At 37.5% G+C, this 20,830-nt stretch overlaps 1 protein-coding gene across 1 annotated transcript in view; it reads left to right on the plus strand.

Annotated features, from left to right (window-relative positions):
* The window catches only part of lama2 (laminin, alpha 2), a 233,020-nt gene that overhangs the window by 21,470 nt on the left and 190,720 nt on the right, over positions 1-20,830 (plus strand). The gene's annotated exons all lie outside the window — the stretch shown is intronic.

The raw sequence follows: 20,830 nt of genomic DNA on the forward strand, positions 1-20,830 counted from the left end.
CTCCAATAATGAGCGGAATCAGCCTTTAACATGGTAATGTGTCATTTAGGGCCCATCCATTTAGCTAACGACTTGCTTCCTTTTGAAACCTATTAGCAGTAATGGTAAATAGCAACTCCCCTTTCAACTCACATCTGATCTATTTGCTTTGCCGCTGTTAGTCTTCTCTTCTCTTCTCTTCTGATTTTTCTTTCATCTTCATTATTGCTTTTTAAAAAAAATGAAGTTCAACTTCTGTGCCCTGTCTTTCATATACTCAACTTTTATTTTCATTTCCTCATTCACATCCCTTGTGTTTCCTTTTTCTTGTTAATGCAGTTCTCAAAGTCCTTCTAGAAGCCAGTCGTGCCTCGTGTTATCTATCTTAGCGGCAGTATCTTCACAGGTCCTTAAATGAATAATAACCTTAACGCAAGCAGTCTCCCTTAAAAAACATTAGTAAAAGAATGGGTTGTTCTAAAGATCTCTCTGCATTTGAGAATGGTGTCGTAATAGGTGCCACTGTTGCAACGAGACTCTTTGTAAAAATTTGTCCCTCCTGGGTATTCAACGATTAACTACTGTACAAGTGTATTTTTGAAAAGTGGAAGCGTTTAGGACCCACAGCAACTTGGGCAGACCACCTAAAGTTGCAGAGTGGGGTTTCCAAATGTTGAAGTACATAGTCCATAAAAGTTACCAACTCTCTGCTGACTTTGGCATTAATATCAGAACAAGAAGTGTTTGCAGTAAACTTCATAGCATAGGTTTCCACAGCTGAACTGTTCCTCTGTCTGTAATATGTGTAATGTATAGGTGGTACATGCTTTATTCCCTATGATGCAAAAGGTTTTGTGTTGTTACGAGAAGGGTGTTTCACACATGACATTGTAGGAACAAGTCAAAAGAAAACAACAACAAAAAATGTTGGTCTACACCTCCCTACATCTTTACTATGTTAATGAGAAGATATGATTGTCGAGCTCCCTTGAGGCTGAAATATGTCCATGTATCGAAAATACAATAGTTTACATTAATCAGCTTTTGGGGAGGCTGGGTGGGTTGACATTTTTGGCATTGCTGAATTCTCTTGTAGTTTGTTCTTTCAGGATTTTTTAAATCCTCTGTGATGTCTTGGTTATTTCCTTTCATCCATTTTCAACCTTGCCCTTTATGCATTCACATTTTGGCCATACCTTAGGTCTTACAACCTCTCCTCTTCTTTCCGCTCCTCTCTTCTCCAACCCACAGGGGCTCATTCATAACATGAACCCATTACCCACCAAGCTATTAGGTTTGCTAACAGTGAGATCCATTGGGTGAAAATCAATGTCTATCCAGGGAGCAGTTTGTCTGTAGTGCCACTGTAATGAATGCTATATACTCCAACACACACAACTCTGGCCCTGTTTTCTGTGCACACTCTCATAAACACACACATACAGGTTCAGACTGAGAATGTGAGCATTGGTGTAACCGATAGTTTTGTCAACAGTGCGCCTATTCGAAAGAGTTGTAGACAAATTGTAGTCCACACTTATGGGCTCTTTGGAACTCTATCTGATAATCTGTCCACCCTGGTTTTGTCTCTTTTCCGTTTTTCTCTCTCTTGCTCATGTTTCACCTGAATACGATGCTGAATGTTTGGACGCAGATTGTTGTCAAGAAAATTTAAATGGACATTTTCTGTATATTTAGTCATAGTAAATGGTATAAAGCACTATATGTAGTCACCCATTCACTATCTATTAAGCCCTTGCATACACTCTTATAGCTTCTATATTCTCCAACCCATATTTCAGCTACATTCAATCTAATCGGAACCTTTTCCATGCCAAAGCAGTTAGTGATAGCCCCAGGTCAGCTAATAGCCGACGTGTAGTCGTCAGTGCTGGCCAGAAACCATGACTCAGCAACCTGTACTTCAGTTCTTGCAAAAAATCCATAGTCATTATTTAATACTATGTATGAACCTCTTAACTCCAGGAGAGCTCATTTCTAATTCAATCATTTGATTCTGAGTTTTCAGACAAATGCAGTCATATTTAAAATGTCACACGCAAGAGTAGTCTGCATAAAAAGAAGTCCTGAAAAACAGTCTGATCAACTTTAACAAAAGGTTGAGGGGAAAAAATGTGTATGAAGTGGTTGCATACTGACTCATCTGTTATCCAGCTGCTGCTTTCAAAAGAAATGGTTTCCACATTGGGAAGGTTTGGGAGCATTTCTGGGTCAATTTAGTTACTCCCCAAAAATCTTTTACTCATTTCCTAAATCAAATATAGAGTTATCATTATGAGGTTATATTTTATGTTGCACAATAGGTTTTTATGCATGACGGATGAATAATGAGCATTTAGTTTCATACATTTAAAAGCCTGATGATTAAGTATCAGGCTTGTATGTATGATAAAGACTGTAATGCAACCATGTACTAGAATAAAATACTCTGATCTCAGTTTGGTCAAAGAGCTTCCTGTAAGACTTTAAACATCTGTGTGCTTTTTGACTTTTTTTTCTGTTTTTGTTGGCTTGCAGTAATGTTTTCCATGTTGACATTCACATTTTGGGCTGCGTCTGGGGCCAGCAGACTATAAAACATTTTGAACTAATCTTTAGATCATAGCAACACTGAGACTAATGGGAACAAGTCTAGCCTCCATCGGTCTTTCTGATGGCCAGTGAGCTATGTTCTCCTTACCAATGTAAAGAAGTTGTTCCCCTGAGAGAATGTGTGAAACTGTGTGAGTTTGTATGGTTAATATTCCTTATGAATAGTGGCCCTTTTGAACCTATTTTGTTAATTGGTCCCCGTGGACCGACTCACACAACTATTCAACCAATACGCTGTTTCCTGTCTCTCAGATTTGTCATTTGTCAGTCATGTGAATCGAAACTAGAAGAGAGGAGATAAAAGTCGTGCGATAAGGGAAGAAATCATGAGGAAAATGGGAAGAGAATAGGAAAAGTAAAAGAATAGGAAGGGTGCGCAGACAGAGATGAAGAATATTAACATTGTAGAGTGTGTTCGGTTTGATCTCTGTGGTAGCCGTTTCTTCCAGGAAGCTCATGCACATCCATCTGGATTTCCAATTACTCACAATCCCTTGTGACCCCACTGGCGGCGTCTAGAAAATAATGTTATTTCCTGACCTGACAAATACAAAACACACTCAGGACAGACCTGCACATTCACACAAAATACATCTACTTGAACACATGTAGGAAGTACATATGTACAGAAACACACATAGCAAGGTAACAAAACGAACAAACCTTGTTTTCTGATAATGTTATACTTGGAAAAGCTTCAGCACTAGAAACTCTATGAAAAAAAGGGTTTAGGAATGCACATTAAAAAAAATACCTTTTACTATATAAAATAGCAGTCTGTTCAAATCTCTGTGTCACATCATGAATCAGGATAAACTCAAATTGTCTTAAAAATGTTAGAATTCCATTTTCTTTACCTTGGGGACCGCTGATGAATCACCTGTCTCTCAATGACCATTTTTAGCTGTTAAAATAAATAGAAAGATTTTGTAAAAAGATTAGACAAGGAAGCATAATTTTAGATAAAAATATTGAATTTGGTGACCAATTTGTTTGTTCCACCATTCGTAGACACATCCATTACTACTGCGACAAGTCACGGCAGCCACTGATGGCAGCAGTGTCTCCTGCTGTCTACTGATAGTGGGTACTTGGAGTGACAGTGTTACACCCAGTTTATGTTCACTTTTCTTGCTCTTGCAAATTACAGAACATTTTGAAGATATATCAGATATAACAAGAGCTCAGACAATCTCAGATTACAAGGATGCAGCAGCTGCATCAAGATTCAAACGCATACATATTTTAGGGAGACACCATCACTGTAACGGTGACAGGTTTGTTTCAGATATTTGTAAGTGCACAGCACCATCAAACTTAATTTCATATTGCCTCGGTTTTATAAGCAAATTTGTGTAATACTTTGTACAGTTTATCCCTCAGGGGGAAATTACATTTTAATGTAATAAGCCCTATTTGCACTGGATTAGTATTATCAGGGGGCTTTATTTTAGATTATAACTTTGTTACTCAAATTTACTGACATTTGCGTTTGCCAGTGACGAACCTAATGTTAGCATTTAATGGGATGTTTCATTTAAAAATAAAAACAGTTGAAAAACAGGTTTGATAGCCTGCAGCATTTCCCTCTGCTAATGATTTTGATCTTTTTCCGTGAATTTTCACCAGTGCTGTGTAGTTACATGAGCCCTGCTGAATTTTCACCAATGTCAACCCGTGTGCCAATGCACGCTCTGCAACTCATTTACATAAAACAGGATTGGGAGAACACAAAAATTGTGATGTCGTTTTTACTTTGCACACTACAGATGGCAGAGTCACAGAGTATTAAGATCACAAATGACCTCAATATTTATTGCAAATTACTAGAGGTCCCCAGGTCATAGTCCCATGTGAATAGGGCTATAAGCTCTGACAGATTGCAGACAAGTAAAATGACCTTCTAGCAGTATCATTGTTTTGTAATTGTCATATTTTCCTTTGGCTTTTATTACATAATGATGTCTACTCTATGCACAGTTAATTGTATTTACAGTACACAAGAGGTTTTATTGCTTGGACATGTAATTGTTCGTTGCATATTAGCAAAGTTATATATGAAATCAAGGCAATGCTATTTTGTCCTCTTTCATTACCTAGTCAGCAGTAAGACTGACCAATTATTTTTGGAAGCTGGAATCAGTCTGGAAATATTCAATATAATTGTCATTTTTTGTTACTTTGACATTCACCATTTCATTTGATGACATCAGGTTTCATAATTGTTTTGCTTTGGTTGACCATAAAGGCCACATATACATGCTGTAAAAGCCTGAGCAGTCACTGATCCATGACTTTATCTCTCTGCTCTATTTTGGGTTGCAGGAGAATGTAGTGGTTGCAGCTATGACAAGATTAGATGCTCTCTGGGGCCAGAGGTCAAGTTGCTCTCTCCTGTAAATCTGCTCTCTGGCATGTTTTCATTACTAGCACCAACATATCCCCCATATTCCCCAGACAACGTGTGAATCTAAGTGTGTGTGTAGTGGCCTTGGCTCAGGCTGGACTCTAAGTACTAACCAAGGCTAGCAGCAATAGTTCCTGCTTAAATCATACACGGCCACACACACACATATACGAAGCGAGAGCGAGGGACAGCCATTTCGCGGAGGTGCTTGTGGATGATTTAACAAAGTACTCATCACTGCCTCATCAGGTATGGATTGGGTGTGTATATGTGAGAGAGCAGTTGGAGGGGGCTGCAGGATAGATTTACTGCTGACTGGTCTGAACTCAGCTATATCACTTCAAACACTTATCCAGGAGTTATTGCACATAAACATTCTCCCTGCTACCCTTTGCCTTTAATTCTTTTTTATTTTTTTAAACATACTGTACAGGCCTTGGATCCATTTGTTACTAGAATACTATGGTATTCAATTACAAAACCTGCCTAATTACAGAAATACATTTTGCAATTGGCTGCTCTGATTTCCGCAAATGTTAACTGTCCTTTCATGGAAGTAGTCAACTAAATGTTGGTGTCATGCGAAATGGTATGCATGGACACCAGTAGCAGCGATAGTCTTAGCCAAATAATTTACGGTACAGTGCACCTTTTTGCATTTCTCAATAGATACAAAATATCAAAATTGACCTAATTTTAAAAATCTGGCATCAGTTATGATGCCAAGGTATAGTGTTACAGTGTGGATATGCTGTCGGTGCTTGTTGCATTAGCTATAATAGAATCATCCCTTTGCAAAAGTAGTAGTTAGCAAGTTATTTCCAGAGGTATAGCATTTATCTAGGGCTTTTCAACTCAGATTGTCTTACTTTTAAAATATTGTCTAGAAATTTTGGGTTGGAAATAAGTGCAACGATTTATTGAAACTTGTGCAAACATACAAGGAAGTACAGTATATGAGGTTTAAAAAGAGTTTGTATAATTCTAAAGAGCTTCAAAGTTAATATTTCGTATGTTCAACTTTAAAACAGCCTGAACTCTTTCTACCTTATTTCTTTTTTCAGTTGTATCAGAATCACAGTTGGCTCATGGCACTTTATATTGTAAGGTAATGACCCTGAAACAATAACTCTGTAAGTCAAGCTTTCTTGCGATTTCTGTAAGTAATCTTCAATAATAGTACGGAAGGCTTCTTGAAGGACACTCAAAGCTTTTCTTTGGATGCTGGGTGGCTTTTATTCCATTTTCTGTCAAGACGACCCCACACTGTTTCAATAATGTTGAGGTCCGGGCTATGGACAGGCCAATGATTTCCATTGTATGTTTTTCTGTGTAATTTTGGTTAAGATCTACTTTTTGCAATTTCATCTTTTACTGGGCTGCACTGACTTTCACTGAAATGTTGTTTATGCAGTATTCATCAAACTTCTCAAAGCCTCGAGGAAAGAATTTACATTAATTACCTCATTAAACTAAAGTTGATCAAATGAGCCAAACAGACAAATCGGACATTTGTGTACTAGTCTGTGAAATTAAGGACCCCAGGAAATTCTGACACTGATAATCGTGTTTATGTTTATGTGCCTGGATGCTTGACAGTTTTGAGAAAACAGAACTTAAGCAGACATACTGTTGGATAAAAAGGAGTTTTGATATTTAGTTCAGACCGCAGCCGAAATGATATATTGTCAAAGCGCACCACTCCCCATTTTGTAATTTAGCCTACATCCTGGTCTGAAGAATTAATTTGTGAGTAGACCTCCTGGGAGATGCTCACCCTCCAGTCTGGAGCAGACAGTTCATTGACACTGGGTTTGTGAGTTCCTAAGAGTGTGTTTAAGTAGGGGATTAACTGTCTATAACTTAGCGGTTTTCCTGTTTAGTCTGGGTTTATGACCGTCTGGAAGAGGACAGCTTTCCCCAAAATCTACCATACAGACACACACAAATTCACACACAAATTCACACACAGATGCACATACTTAAGCCCACGTGCCTCTTCCTCTTCGGCTCTGTAATGACTGTGTGTGGCCATCTGGAAAAATACAACATTTGAGTCAGTAATTTCCTAAAATTTGGGCCAGTTGTAATTAATAAAAAGAAGCTTCACGCTCCAATGAACATTGAAGTGTTAATATGTGACTTCTTACTGTGAAAGTACAGCAGTTACATTGACTCGTAGGTGAAATAGTTCAGAGATAGCTGGTGTTGTTTGTAGTTTTAGTTTAGGAGCTTTTAGACCAGTAAAAAACGTGATGTGTGGGAAGGGACAAAAAAAAAGAGGCAGAAATGAGATAAAAGAGATCCCACAGCCTCTTTCTTTCTTTTTAAAATAATTTTCTGCATTTATTTTCTTTTTGTAATAAGTCATTCATCACTCTCTTTCAAGTCAGTGTGACTATCTGCCTGCATTTCCTTCGGAGCTCCATTACTGTTGGGAACCCACACAGAGACACACACACACTGACACACACTCTCCCAGGGCAAGAAGTCCTAGTGAGAGCAGGATGTTGACTTAGTTTTCATTTCAGCTTTCTATGAGAACCCCGGAGGTCGACAGAAGAGGGGCCAACACGTGTAAAGCTGGAGACAGAAGAAGGGGAACAAAACTATAGATTAATGTATATTTTCTCACTCTTATCACCCCAGAGAAGCAATAACAAGAGAGCTCAAAGTGCATATTTATTTTCAGCAATGGTATTGAGGGATACAATTCAAGAAAACAACTTGGGGAAAGCAGACACAGAGAATATGCAAGCACAAACACAGATTTGCCTTGAGTTTATGAGTATTGTATGATGAAAAATCGCATATTTTATCGTTTGGCTCATACGGTAACATAGATAATGGGACTTTTCTGAAAGACTCTTTGAATGAAATACACTTTAAAATGAATGTGTTCAATGTGACACTAAAGACAGTGACAGAGTGACACATAAAGACGCTTTTCAAGTGCTACAGTAATGACAATGTCATAAAAAATGCCCATAAAAACTGAAAGGCACTACTATCGTGCATATCAATTCATTTTCTCAGCATAACATGTTTGGGTAATATTTCTAAAATCCTTCGACTGTCAACATTGTCTTAAAATCATTCTTAAGATTGCTGAGGTCAACTCATAGCATTATGGTGACTGAATTCAACCATATCAAATAAACTGACTCATGGGGACCAAATTGGAAATTTATCAAACATGTCTGTGAATGGGCAGCACGGTGGCACGGTGGTTAGCACTGTTGCCGCACAGCAAGAAGGTCCTGAGTTCAATTCCACCATCAGGCCGGGGTCTTTCTGTGTGGAGTTTGCATGTTCTCCCCGTGTTTGCGTGGGTTCTCTCCGGGTACTCCGGCTTCCTCCCACCGTCCAAAGACATGCAACTTGTGGGGATAGGTTAATTGAATAATCCAAATTGCCACTAGGTGTGAATGTGCGAGTGAATGTGAGTGCGAATGGTTGTCTGTCCCTGTGTGTTGGCCCTGCGACAGACTGGCGACCCGTCCAGGGTGTACCCTGCCTCTCGCCCTATGACAGCTGGGATAGGCTCCAGCGCCCCCCGCGACCCTGAAAAGGATAAGCGGAAGCGAATGGATGGATGTCTGTGAATTATGTTACTATGGAAACAACATGCAGTAACCAAGGAACACTGACGGTCGTGCATGGGCGAAAACGCACCAATGTTAGTATTTAACCTTTTCTTTGATCTGAGTTATGCTGAACATAAGTCTTGATAAATACTATGAGAATTCATGATTTGCACGTGTATGTATGTGTGTGAAGCAACCAGGGATCGAACCACAAGCGTTCTGATTACTAGATGATCTGGTCTAACTCTGGAGCCACAGCCACCTTAAAATATAATAATATATGTTCCATATAATAAAACCTGTTAGTTGAAATCTTTAAGCAGATATTTCGCTTTTTCATGTTGCCCGGCCTCAAATTAAATGCCGTGCTGTGAACTTTGCTGTTATTTACCCATTTCCTCACTTGTCCACACCTCACCTTCCCTGATTTCTTATTACTGATTGGCTCCTGTGTTACTTTGTCTCTTAATTAAAATCACCTATACAGCAGATATTGCTTAAGGACCTCCCCTTTTATTAAGTCTCAGCAACGGGTGTGTGAGTTTGTTGTTTATTATTAGTTAGATTAACTAATAACCTTACTTATCATTAAATTACTGACCAAAAGTCTAGTCTTTTTTGTGTCTTTTTAAGAGTTTGTAGTTAATGTGTGTCTTTTCCCTATAGTTAAAACTGCTTTTCTTTTAAAACTAAAAATAAACTTAAAACACAGAAGCAGTATTGTTGGCTGTATTTATATGTATTCTGATACATGATAATAAGCCAGTTCCTGTGAAATAGCTGATAACTTTTTGGTTTGAGTAGTCTGGGTCACAATAAAGTATACGTATATATTTTAACAGTTAGATTTTAAGACCAGTGATTTACAAAACAAACATCTAGCTATTTATATGAACTAACTACTGGAAAATGATGACATTTCGAATCTTCACGATTAAGATAAAAAACAATTACATGCTATATATGCCACTATATTTGCACAGTTTAGTGATTAGTCAGTTTGTCACACTTGGATCTTTTTCCATTTTAAATTCGTACTTAAAAGATTTTTTTCTTTAAACTTGAGCCCTTAAAAGTTATGCTGCATTTATTTCAATTCGCAGTTAATGAAGACTATCTTCCTTTAGATAAGGATGGTGGCTGTTTGTTAGCGATGGATGACTGAGTGTATTTTTCTTTCCTATATAATAAGTAATTTAGACCATGCCTATTCAACTACGAAGTTAGTTGGGCCAGATTTTCAAACCGAGGAATTTATCTGGGCCAGATATTTTTTTTGAAGCCAGTAAGCAGCAGATCATGATCAATTTCAAGCCCACATAACTGTACTGAAAAACAAGTTTTTTTTTTTTATTCCTTTTCCCCTATAAATCTGGTGGTGACCTCTCACAAATGCACACCAAAAGGTCCATTTAAAAAAAAGGGAGCTATAACTAAACTATTTTTTGCACATTTGAAATAATAATAATAATAACAATAACAAAAAACATTTTGATAATTCCCTTTCAAATTAAAATAAATATTTTGCTGACCACTCACTTTTCCTGCCATGGATGGAGCCCCATCGGTCACAAGTATACAGACACGCTTCATATCCAGACCATTTTCCTCAAAAAGAGCTTAAATCTTTTCAAACATCATTTCGCCAGCTGTGTGTCCCTCTAACGGTAGTAAACCGAGCAATTTCCCATCCAAAAAACGGACATATACGCATAACTGTGCATTATCAGTTCTGTCTGTGATCTCCTGCTATAGACATTACATCAGTTTTCTTCAGGTCATCTAACAGCATTTCAAACTCGTCTGATGCCAGAACTTCAACTCTACGAATATTTGAACTGTCCTACAGGGGTACGTTTTTAATAGCAGATGTCACACTCACTTTTCACCGCATCCACCACGGCCAGCATGCAGTATTTCATTGTTTCAGAATCTGTGAAAGGCCTTTTCTTCTTCGCCAAGAAGCAAACACGAAGGGAAGATGCTGCAGCTCTCTCTTGGGCTGTACAGGACCCTCACCATGGTAGTACAACTCCGGTTGTAAGATTATTAAACTCGGTAAAATGAATAAGTATTTGTCAGTCCAGGCAGGGTTAAACCGACAGTTTTCATTGTCAATTTTGCGCTTTTGGAGTGAGAAAGACATGCTGTTGTCGCATCATATATTACGATGATTGTTTAATAAGTTTACATCACGGTGTATTGTGGGTTAAATATTGCTAGGCTACTAGGAGTGTTGCATTCACAGTCTACACTACGCTGTAGGAATTTTTAATTTTTTAAAAATTAATTAACGAATTCATTTTTTGCGTTTTCTCTGTGTTTCTGCCAGGACCACAGGCAGGGCCACTCGCAGGTTGCTTCTGGGCCGCATTTGGCCCGCGGGCCGCCATTTGAATAGGCTTGATTTAGACAAAGTGCTACCTGTTAGGTTCCTTCCTGTAGAGCCATGTGTAACAGGAGGAAACTTTGCAATTATAATTTAATCATTCGGTTGCATTATTTTACTAAGGTCTCCAAGTGTTATGTTGATGTTACACTTAATGATCACTTTCTTTATTGGAAACATGCTTTGCTGTACCTTAGTTCTGTGTGCAGATGCCTGCCTGTACCCTGTGTCACCTTGTTAACTGAGACAGAAAATTATTTATGCCTTATTTGTATTTATTTATTTATTTTACCAGGGTTTCAGTCATGACTCAGGCTATCATCTCGCCCACCTTCAGTAACAAAATTAGGATATGGTCTTGAGAACACGTTATTTTCATCTAGCCTGACATATGACGAACTGACGAGTTATAGTCAGTTTAAGCTTCTGAAAAGGGGCCATGGCGTGTGTTTCTGATTCATAAATTTTCAGTTTCTCCTTGATGAAAAACAAACATTGATGTAATGAAGCAGATACGTGGCCACCAAAAATTGTTTTGTCTTAAAGGAAAAACTGAATCATTGATATTAACCACATGGCTCTGGTCATGAGCAGATGCGGGCACTGCAGCCAGAATCAATTAGCAGAAGCTTTGGTCCCTCATTCTGATGGAAAATTTGATATATCCAGATAACAAGATAATTAAGTTTTGATTTTGATGCTGCTGAAGTCGAAATAGCTGCTGCTGATCTCACCTTCATGTGGACATTTTGGTGATATTTGGTACAAATCTGGGCATGCATTGAATTCTCCTGTCCTTATTAAACTGTTAAAACCCCATTTCCTGGATTGCCTTGTTTACCAAGCTCAAACGAAGGAGAGAAATCATATTTCTGGTGTTTCGAGCACAGCTGAGCTACAGTAACAAAGCTGATTAGATTTTTTAGGAGAGATCCTCATGAAGCTGAAGATGAGTCCAGCACTGATTAGTGTCTCTCTATTTATTTTTTATCTTTTTTGCTGGAAATTAATTTGCGTGTTAGGTGCATATGCATCTTATGAATAATATCTCTGTGAGACTGGATATAGAGTAATTTTCTATATTTTTGCATATGTATTTTACAGAGTTTAAAGCTCTGCGCCTCGGTTTTTCATCTTTTTGCTTATGTAAATATCTTTATATAAAGGTTATGTGTGTGCATATACAGGATTATTGCAGTCTCATTCCTCTTCTAGCCCTCGCCCTTTTTAAACAACACTTCATCTTTCTCTGGGAATCCCTCCATCCATCTATTTGCTCTCCATCAATCTTTCTATCTTTTCTTCCATCCATATCTCGCTCTCACCCTCTAAGCACTCAGGGTGGAGGGAGAGATGGAAAGTTACAGAGAGAGAGAGAGAGAGATACAGAGAGAGAGATGATCCTGTCTTTTTCAACCTCCTCCTTATTCCATCAAGCATACATCTAGCCTCAAAACTCAACAATAACACATCCATCACACACACACACATAAGGCACACGCACAGACGCAGAGCAAGGCGAGCAGTGCCGAGTCATCTTCTATTATGACAGAAAAAGCAAATAAAGTTTTATTCCTAATGCAATAAAAAACCTTTATAAGATAAAAAAGAATATGCTATCGTCCCGAACTTGTGGAAATCTGATCAGTGTGACCATTTTCCCCTTAGATTTAATGTAGACTCCTATGTTAATGACCCATGTTACTACATTGATGAACGGTTCAGTAGCCTGACTTTTGAAAACTCTGCTTGTGTGCACTTGAGCATGTGTGCCCGCCTCAATTACATATATGTAAAAAAGCATAAATATAGAAGATAAATAAAAGAAGGTGAGAGGTGTTTGAGGAGCTTTCAGTAATATTTTACATTAACAGGTGGGTTGGTTTGCTCAGTTGACACAGACGTTATATAAGTTCATGTGCTGATGAAGGACTCAAGATTTTGACTGAATTGCATAGGAACATGTAGACTATTTGAATATAGACAATATCATCTCAGTTTTTGTGCTCGACATCCTTTAAGGGCTCACAGTTGTGCTCATTGTGTAGCTCTCTGGCTGTCAAAATAGAAAGTTTATGAGAATCCGACCAACACAGAGACCACAAAGGCGCTCTATTGTGCAGCCTGCCAGAAAAAAACAATCACGTGTCACCCAGTGGTGGTGACCCGATGCATAGTTCAAATACTAAGTTTGAAAAGTTGGCTTGAAAAAGTCAAGAAATATGGATGTTCACCACAAAGAGGAAAATGTACAAGGAAAAAGATAAAGTTCAAAGAATGAACAACAAGATACCCTGACCGTGGCTGGAGTTGATAGTGTTCATGGTTTTTCAAACTATGTTTCACACAATTATAAAAAAAAGTGTTTTGTGTATCTGGATTGCTGTCTTTCCTCAGCGAGGGATAGACTGAAGTACCAGCAAAAGCACATATTTTTGCAGTATTTCTCATGTTTTTCATAGTAAATGTAGCAATAGCTATGCTCCTTCAAACTCCTGTTGGTGTTGGTACTGACTAATAATCATAATTCAATTTCTTTGTAAGTGCACTTGAGGAGACTGGGAACTGGGAAAAAAGGTCAAAGTTCAAAAGTTTAAAAAGTAAACTTGATTAACACAAATTTTTAATGGTAACAACCATTTTTTGTTTTTTTTGTTTTTTTTTGTTTTTACCTAGCTATATCAGTATGTAAGCCCGTTTCCGCCCACACAAAGCCCCCCCCCCCCCCCCCCCCCCAAAGTATCCGTAACTCAAAATGTCGAGTTATTAACTCAGAATTTCAACTTATTTTCTCGAAATTTTGACTTATCAACTTTAAATTTTGAGAAAAGTAACTTTTCAGAGAGTTAGCTCTGCTAATCAGTAATATACGTGGAATGCGCACTCAAATTGGCGCTTTCGAGAGTACGTTTGCTGATAGTAACGCCATGTGATTCAGCTAATAACTCAAGGATTTCATCATTTGTGAAGCCACGCTGAAAATAATCAGCAATTTGTGCATTCATGACTGGCTGTAATACTAGTAGCTTAGCTCTAGCATTTGTAGCTGAGGGTTTCAGCTTCCGGCTAACAAGGAGATGATGTGATTCACGTAGATTACTGATTGGAAACTCTAACTCAAAATTTCAAGTTATCAACTCAAAATTTTGAGTCAGTCAAAATTAAAGTAAGTCAAAATTTCGAGCTACTTTTGTCAAAATTTCGTATTAATAAGTCGAACTTTTGAGAAAGATAACTCGAGTTATGGATACTTTTTTGTGTGTGGCAGATATGGGCTTCCATAATATCAGCCTTCAATACTAGCAAAACATCGAAAGTTTAGGACATTGACAACTCCTTGGGCAATGACACCGCCCAGCTTTCCCTAGGTATACTTATGCATTTTGACAGTATTAAAATTTAGAGCCAGTATGGCAATAAATCCTCGGAGACTTCTGGTTAACAGAGCGTAGATGGAGGAGGATAGAGAGGCCGACAGACAGACAGACACACAGACAGGCAGGTTGCCATAGTTATCAGAGCAGAGAGAAAAGAGTGGAAGGTGATGAACCTTCGTAGGTGTGTGTATGTGAGAGGCATCCACGGACCCGTAGGCAGACAATCATTGTGTCCTTGTCATTCAGTGAATCTGAAATGTGAACCCTCGTCTTTATCCAGCGCTCTCTGTTTCTCTGTTATCTCACCTTATTGTTCAACATAAAAGGCATGAGAGAAAAAACTTATCACCGTCTGAAGTCACAGTCGGACACATGATCAGAACTAACCAAGAATTTTGATGTTGCTCTAACAGCCAGCAACCCATAAAAGTCCCCAAAGTAAAGATCATTCAAATATCCTTGTTTTATTTCTTTAAAGCTGGAATGTTTTTCTTCTCTGCAACATGAAAATTGAAATGTAAGGGTTGTTGGGTTAAGATTAAGTTTATGTGGTGAGGGTCGACTGCTTGAATGTAGCACGGTGCAAGGTCTCAGAGCCTCTGCCCACAGTGCTGAGTTCTTTTCGTTCGCTCATTGAAAAAGTTCTGTTTCCTATTAGAGCTGTGTAGGTTGGATTTATGCTTGAATAATTTCCTGTTAATAACTCACATTGTTTTACTTCATTCGCTGTTCGTTGCATGCCACCTGCCACCAATGAGACAATCAGCCTCCTTGCTGTTTCACTTTGTTTATGGACAGATGTTTTAGAACTTCTTGAAGCTTTTTAGACGTTCTCCACTGATTTGCTTGTGATTTTTTATTCTGAAAATCTCTCTTTGTTCTTAGTTGGCTATTTGTTTTTGTTTTTTTGGGTTTTTTTTTACATTTCTTTGTATTGTTTACCACACTGACTCAGGGGTGTACTACAAAGTGACGTTAATGGATTAGCAGCTATGTAGATCTTAGAGTCAAAGCTTTTTTTAATGCCTCTCTTTTTACCTGTCTAAATCACTGTGGTAACTTATACTGCAGCACCTGGTTTATAGCAGATTACATTCAAAGTTATAGTTTAAAATTGGCTTGAAGTACCACGATTTCACTAATTATTTTACTTTCATTATTTGCATGTGTTAAGTGTGATGTAGATTCTTTATTGGCCACGAAGGAAGCCCAGCTGTAAAATTTCAAGAGTTCTAGCTTTGCACTGCCATTGCATTGGAATGTTTTTATATTTGATTCTAAGTTTCTGCTAATTCTCTTTCCCACAATTACAGCTACTAGAACACAAAGTAGAAAATTAATCAGTTATATTTGTTTGCTGGTCATTAAAAATTTTAATTCATCAATAGTGGTGATCTAATGATTTTCTTGTTTCCTTTATTTAGACTATAAGATGGTAACTTTTAATTTTTAACTGTATTTTATGTTCTTTATAGATTTCTATAAAAATAAATAAAGTTTATTATTTCTGTCAACTTCTTATCATCATTATCTGATAATGTCCATCACTGGAGTAGGGACACTCATAGGGATCATTTTATGTGGACAAGAAGAGTCATGAGTCTAATGAAATCTGGCTGTGTTGAAATTCCTTAATAGTATAAACCACTCCGATGGCCTGCGTATGACCTCTTAAGAGCAGTTCACAGCAAAATGACCACAACATGTACACCGAACCTAAATTTGATGACAGGCTGATGAGATGAAAATGGTACTTCTGTCTAATTATAAGACTTATCCAATTCAGGAAGATAGATTACCCAGAGAGGAGCCAACGCCAGTCACTTGTTGGATTTGAACCCAGGACAGTACCAATCACTGTAGCATCAGTGAATTTAATCTGACCACCAGTATTTCCCAGCTCGCTTGAAAGACAAAGCCAATACAGTTAGACACGGAAAAAAATGAAGTTCTCTTTTAAGCCCATATGGAAGATATATATATAAATCTTATAAAGTTTGTATATGTCTTGTGTGAATCTTGTATGAAAAGCACACAAGAGTGAAAACAGATATAAGAGCTCTTGAAAAATTATATAATGAAACTTGTATGTTTTGGATACTTACTAAAACAATATATGAAAGTAATGAGAAAGTGGCCACTTTCATGAGTAAATCATATAAGTTTTTACTATTTCTTTTCCATATGGGAGACCACGTGTGAATCTGTAAATCAGACATGAAGAAGTGATAAAAAGCTAAGGGTAATAGCTGTCTCAAATCAAGTTGAAAATTCCACAGTCTCCCACACACACTTGTATCTAGAGACTCTTCCAGGTTGTGAATCAAAACCCCAGGAATAAGTAGAATGTTGGCTTGATTTCCTGGCAGTTATAAACGGTGTGGACAATAACCATAAAAATATGTTCATGAAGACATTTTTTTTTATTGTGCAGTAAGACCTTAAACTAAGTTTTATACTCGGGTCTTGGTTGTCTATGTTGACCACAAAAGAATGCAATCTCTTTTTTCTTCCTTACCTCTGTGGTATGTATATACAGGTCTTGAATGCCATTGCTTTTTTTTTTTTTTAGAGCTTTATCTCTTCCCTGTTGCCAGTGTTCAAACTGAGAATAAGTGAACAAAAGAGTGCTTTTGAAGGAGTTCAGACTGCTCTCCACTGACTGTGTTCTTTGAAAGGTTGACCAAATATCAGACTAATCTTGAGGCATCAAAAAAGAAATCTCAGAAATTCACAAAGAATCATAGTGAATAGATTAAATTGAAAAGATTTTGATAGCAAATCTATAAAAGTGGCTGCATTATCATTCCAGGGTTCAGAGAGAGACAAAGAGGAGTTGCACTTAGACTGTTTGATTGTGAGTTGAGATTTAGGCATTTGTGACTGTGGGACTATTTGTTTGAACACTTTGTTGAATAAGCTTAGGAAAATGAATTTATATTAAGTACAGCAACCTAATTCGCAACAAATAAAGCATAAAAAAATAAATGTGGTGTATTAATGCATGATTCTGTTTTATTTCAAGCCGGCATATTTCCCACAAAAGGTGCAGCTCGTGCACATGTTGCAGGTCATGTTAAAACTGCACATCCCATCTTTGTTGGAAGGATTCAGGGGAATTACTCTTGGAACAAAAAAAAAATCCTGGGGAAGTCTGCACATGCCTCCTGTAGCTTTCCAAACAATCAAAATTTTTACATGAATCGTTTTAAATGCTTTGCTCTGACTGCAGCTACAAATAAGCACAGTGGGTAGCTGCCTAGAATGGTCATTTTGGCTAACTGCATAGGGATCTACATCTGGGTCACCTCACCTGCTGGCTGACTTCAATGGTTATTTTGACAGCAGTTATGTTCGAAATCAAACGGTGTGACTGCTCAAACCGCAGAACAGCTGATCAGTGATTTTACCATCATCACACCCCCCAGAAGTTACACATTAAATGACGACTGATTTGGAGAAAAATTGGGCCAACTCTAAAATTTATTTGGGGCTAAAAGTCTGTATGGTATCCTTGCAAGGTTTCTGTGACTAAAATGCACATTTTCTGTTAAATCAAATGTGTTTCAATACATTACAGCTCGAGGAATTTGATTAACTATAAATATTTTGTGTGCTTCAGTGCTTTAAGGTGAATTAAAACCACTAGAATATGTAATACAGGAGGAATAAATACGGGACTTTGTATTATTACTCATTGAGAAGCTGGTTAAAATATTTATCCGTGACGTTTCCTTTATTTAAAAAAGTCGTAATGGAAGTCTGGGCTTCTTAAGTGGCAGGGGCTTCTCAGATATCATTACTAAAAGCGTGGGAAACACGTGTGCATGTGATATGTTGTGAGTATTCGTATGAGAATGTGTGCGCATATGTGAGAGAGACTTTGGGTGTCTTAGATGTTTTTCACAGTTCATCTGTCTTGACATCTGGCCAAACAGCTGGACTCATCTGGACAAACACTCACAGACAGTCCACGCTTTTCCAAGTGCTTCTCCTCTCAGACTTCCTTACACTTTTCCTCTCCTTCTTACTCACCCTTGATTTGTTTGTCTCCCATGTGCACGATATGGTACATTTATATTTATCTATTTTTCATTGTGTATACATGCACATGTTCTTTAACTTGTTTTCTTAAACTTTAATTGTAATGTCTAGTGTAACATAGTATATTTATGTGTTTATCTGTGCATGATTTCCAGAAAGGAAATGTGAACCATATGTAGGCCATGTTCAGCATTCCAGGACTTTAAGTTCAACAAGCTTGCCATTCATAGTGAACACTCTGTGATCTCTTAGGGACAGCTGATACTGGCCAATGTTCCATCCTTGTACTGCAACATGTAAAATGCAGCTTTTGATATCTTGAATGGAAGTTCTGGTTAAACACTGAACAGTTATAAACCTTGGTTGGTTTTTACATTTTAGCTTTACATGCATAGCAAAATAGTAATTTTGATTTTTTTTTTTTAAGAATTGAATTAATGATTTAATTGATAAATTCTTTTTGAAAACGGTCTCTTTTTTGTTAAAAAACTGAGTGTTATTTCAGGCAGACCGTCAGCGGCTCAGTGCCAGCCCACATCAACTGAGGGTTTGGCTGATGTCCTTTTTTGCATCCAACTGTCAAGTCTAATATAGGGTATGTTATTTAAACTGCCCACAGTTGCTGTGCCTCTGCAAGCCACTTCGCAACTCACTCCAATCCCAGGTCCTCTGTTCAAGCTTTATCTGACTTATCCGTGTCATAGTTGTTTCTGTAGGAGGTCTCTGCTATATTGGTATCCCTCAAAAGCAAGTCATTATATCTCAAGGAAAATTCCAGTAATTTTATGTCAATAGGTAGGGGTGGGGGAAAAAAATCGATACTGTGTAGTATCGTGATATTTTGTTTGCTAATAATGTATCGATACAGGAACAGCAGAAATCGATATTTTGTTACAAAAAAGGTTTTTGTGGACTGGAACATGCTGACTTCAGAGCATGTTGATCCTTTTTCTGAGCAAGAATCCTGACATTCCTTCAATGTCCAAATGTGTTTAACTTGTTTTTTGGCAGCAATAAACATGACAGTTTACTTATTTTAATTTAAGACATGTTTTATTTTAATTAAGTTTAAAACTTTTTTATTTAATGTAAAATTGTATTTTGTTTTAATTTACTTTCAAATTCTTCAGTTGCTGAATGGGCTGCATAGTTTTCATAAATTGCATAGTTCAGAATAGCTATAATTGGACTAGACTATAATACAAACCGTTCAGTTTGTCAACAATAAAACTGACTGAAATGAGAGAAAGACTGAGTGTGAGACTTTGATATTAGATAAAATTAATATTGATAAAGTTTACCTTTATGTACAGAATCTGAATATCGCAAAATATTTTAAAAAATTGCAATAATATTGTATCGTGCGTTAAGTATTGTGATAATATCGTATCGTGGGATGTATGGTGATTCCCACCTCTATCAATAGGGAGAGATCACTTAGAAGACTTGAACATGATTTATTGAGATTGAGAAATTAATGTGTTTGGTAATTAGACATCATGGCAGAACAGACTCCCAGTGGTGATAGGATTTAAGACAGGAGCCCCCGGAGTCTAGACGCTGGTGGTGGTGAAGATGAAGATTGAGGCTTAGATGAAGCTCTGATGGGGAGGAGGTTAGTTGCACTGACGGTGGGCAAGAAGATGACTGGACCAGAGTCATGATGTCAGTACTGAGATTGACAGCTTGGGAAAGTGGTAGTGATGTTGTATTTTGAAATATGCTTTTTAAAGCTTTAAGCCCTGCTTTTTCAGTAACGTGTCTATCCACTGTTGCTCAGTTAAACTTATGCAGTGTAACTGGTGATTGCTGCAGCCATTCTCAGTTGAAACATTTACTTTTAGATTGCACAAAACTAGCGACTAATATTCAACTGTATGTTTTTGGTAAAACACATTTGCCATTTCCAGCAGTTTTGGTGCACAGTATTGTTCTTTGTTGGAGATTCCCAAAGTGAACTGTCACTGAAGGTTAACAGTATTCTAGCTTCCTGGCTCCATGACATATATGGTCTTGTCTCATTGTATCCACTAGGGAAATTAAATGCATCAGGATGGATTTCCATCAATCCATTCATATGATATTTTACGTCATTTAAACATTTATTGATTAAATATGTAGATTATTTGAAAACTAACTGAATGATAATAGGTCTTAGGGATGAACAGAGTGGTGTCAGCCTTACATAGATGGAGAAATGTGCTGAATGTGCATAAATATGACCTATTGTGGAATAAATTATGGCAGTGAGTGGTATATCATACGTTTGGTCTTCACATTTATCCTTGATATCTGGCTTGTTGCATTTTCTTTCTGCATAAAACATCCAAGTTTCCTGAATGTCCTTCCTGCTTGAATGAACCTGGTCTCACAAGATTACCATAACAATAAGGTTGAAAACAAAGTCCTGTTAGCACAGTATAACTTTATTAAT

Source organism: Mchenga conophoros, linkage group LG15, assembly GCF_057382185.1.
Source record: "Mchenga conophoros isolate Kocher_MC1m ecotype Shallow Benthic linkage group LG15, M_conophoros_male_GT1.1, whole genome shotgun sequence".
Taxonomy (NCBI): domain Eukaryota; kingdom Metazoa; phylum Chordata; class Actinopteri; order Cichliformes; family Cichlidae; genus Mchenga; species Mchenga conophoros.